This window comes from Octodon degus, unplaced genomic scaffold (assembly GCF_000260255.1).
Source record: "Octodon degus isolate 3935 unplaced genomic scaffold, OctDeg1.0 scaffold00288, whole genome shotgun sequence".
Lineage (NCBI taxonomy): Eukaryota > Metazoa > Chordata > Mammalia > Rodentia > Octodontidae > Octodon > Octodon degus.
In genome coordinates, this window is record NW_004524864.1 from 1,393,575 (window position 1) to 1,396,806 (window position 3,232).

A 3,232-nucleotide genomic window follows, 5' to 3' on the forward strand; every position below is an offset into this window, starting at 1 on the left:
GGGGTGACAAAGGAAAATAATTAGGCTGTGGCCTCAATTGTGCATTCCCGTGCAAGGTGCCCTGACTCGCCAAAGCGGTAACAGTTGACTTCCCTTGTCTTGCTGTAGCTGATGGCTACGTGACCAGTCTCACCCCACCTATAGCACTTCACTTTGGTGCAGTCTTTCTGAATGTGTCCAAACTCTCCACAAGAATAGCACTTCTGCTCATCCGCATGGTCACAATCATGAGCCAGATGACCTGATTTGTCACAATTGTACCAACACTGCTCCCACTCTCTTCGGCTCCTTGCAGTCCCTGGCAATGTGGCCACCTCTACCGCAGTTATAGCAGGCTTCCTCCTGAAGATCACAATCCTTGGCAAGATGACCAGACTCAACAGTAACAGATGTCTGGAAGAAATAAGGAAACAAACTGGAAAGCTCCGCCATGACTTCTCATTCCATGACCACGACCTCCTCCAGTAGGGCATTTCCATGGCCAGATCGTCCACACTTGAAGCACTCATTGCTGCTCATGGCTGCAGTTAGATCTTCGGCCTCTGAGCAGACCCGAAACGGCGGAGAGTCGGACACGGGCCCAGAGAAGGAAGCTGGTGAGGCAGCAGCTGTTTATTTTCAGAGTTTTTGCCTGCGCCACACACAGGTCTGCACACAGCCCACCGAGGTCATTATTATTTACAATATTAAAAAAATCAACCTAAATTGAATCAAGTTCCAAATGCAAAATCCCAAACTGTTAAACTACTAGAAAAATAATACAGGATACACTTCAAAATATTGGGATAATCAAACAATATTTTGGACAAGGCCTCAATAGCACAGGCAACAAGAAATAGAGAGCAAGACACATTCTCACAGCAGAGGAAATGATCAACAGAGCCAAGAGACCTACCTGAAGAATAGGAGAACATTTTTAATACACTAGTCATCTGACAAGGGATTGATATACAAAGTATATTATAAACTTGACAACAATAAGAATAGGCAATTTGCTTTTAAAAAGTAGAACAACGACACCAATGGACATCATTTTTTCAAAGAACACCTGGAGATAGTCCTTGAAAAAAAACTAGTCAGTATAACTAATCATAATAGATATGTAATGAGATAGCATCACAGCAAAATAATACCTCACCTCAGGGCTAGTGAGATAGCTCTGGGAATAAGCATCTGTTTAGGTAAGAGCAGCAATCAGCGTTTGATCCGGGCACCACATGCTGTGTTGGCTCTGCCCCCAGGCATGCTGAGCAGCCACAGAGACCTGCCCTGTGGTGCAAGCCTGTAATCCCAGTGCTGGGGAGGCTGAAACAGAATTACTATGAGTCCGTGCTGCCTAATGAGACTCTAGACCAAAGACATAAAAAAAAACAAAACAAATCAAAACAAAACAAAAACCCTCACCTCAGCTGGAATACTATTTCCAAAAACACACACAAAAAATATTCTGTTAAGGCTGTAGGAAAAGTGGAATATTTATTGCTGTTAGTGGGAGTGTAAATTAGTCCACTATTAATGGAAAACAGAAAGCGAATTGCTCAAAAAAACCTGAAAATAGAATTACCATGTAATCTAACAATGTCTCTTCTAGATAAACAACTAGAGGAGATGAAAAATTACATCAAACAAATTTATACCCTTATTATATTGCATCACTTTTTATAATAGTCATATAGAATCAAGACATGGACCCTGAGATCTTGTTAGGAGGTTCTAGCAGGAGGGCGCAGTACTCATATGCCCTTAACTGAGGAATTGACTTCCTCAGTTGGGGGTGATCTTCTTCTTTGGCCCAGTGCACAGCTTCAGGAGGGACCCACATGGAGCATTGTGGGAGGAAGAGGACACCAGCCTAGCCAGCCATATCAGCTGAATCAACCCTGGAGATCATCAGGGTGACAGATGTCACAGCCAGATTGCCCCTCGCATCTGAAACCAAGATATGGAATCAAGAGTGGGGACAGCCCTCATGTTTCATAGCAAATGAGGACTACTGCAAGATACAGAACTTAATTCAGCATTTGCAAATAACTGGAATTAGAAATATTCTAAGTACATAGAAATAACAGTATGTCAATTCTTGTTGCATAGGTCCTGCTTTACCTTGGTCTTAACCATCCGGAAGAAAAGTATACAAATGAAATATAAGAAAAAAAGCCATGCTGTTATGTTGAGCTGTGGGGGACTCAGGACAACAATTTCTGACATTGCCAGTGAAGCAGAAGACCCAATACTATTATGGGCTACTGGACTCTTAGAATATTTTGCTGAGTTTACACACCTATAATATTCAAGTAACAGAACTTAACCAAAAAAGGGTATACAGATGAATGTCCATCTTGTGTCTGTGTATTCAAAGTGGTTAGGATAGATATATAGTTACATTCTCTTAATGAATAGAATGATTTGTTCTAATGGTGTTTGTAAATAGGATCTCAAGTCTGCATCTTGTACAGCAATTAACCACTAGGAAGAATATATGCAGTGTGTTAATTATTGAAACTGTCCTACCGATTTGATTTGAAACTGTCTCATTGCTATTTGTTTATCAATAAAATTATGGCAAAAAAAGAAATAGCAGTATGTGAGGAGATGGTAACGCTAATCATCTTAGCTTGATTATTATGCATTGTCCTCCTATCACAGTGATATCCAATGAGGATAAATGTGTCAATTTACAAAATGAAAATCTCACAGGAAAATAAATAAATGACAATGTCATTAATTACTACCCATGGTAGAAATATAAAAGAAAAAAAATTTAAAACAATATATTGACAGTTTGAATCTATGCTTTGCTCAAAGAAATAAAGAATTAAAACCAGAAAAGATGGAAGGAAAATACATAAAAGGAAGGCAGGAGGGAAAAGAGGGAGGGATGGAAGAGAGAGAACTGGAGAAAAGAAGGCAGAAAAAAGAAAAAGAAAAGCAGTGAGGTGAAATGCCCATTGTGGCTGTATTCTCTTGGAAATGGCTTTCATTAGGTGTCAAAATATTGGGGATGAATACACATTTATCTACTTTAGTTAAACATAAAATCTGAAACGAAATGCTTATTGTCCTTCTAAATTAAAAAATAACAATGAATAATATACTGATGTGTTGTGTTTATATATTTTCAGTAGGTCTCAGCTGAGCACAGGGATACAAGGGAAAAAAGCACAATTAATAGGTCACCGTTGTCCTAGGGCTCAGAAAGTGACTTCCCAGAGGCTGGCACTTTGGCAAGACC

At 39.8% G+C, this 3,232-nt stretch overlaps 1 pseudogene; it reads right to left on the reverse strand.

The window, feature by feature from the left end:
- LOC101564042 lies at window positions 1–541 on the reverse strand (annotated as a pseudogene).
- Window positions 542–3,232: the final 2,691 nt, after the last annotated feature.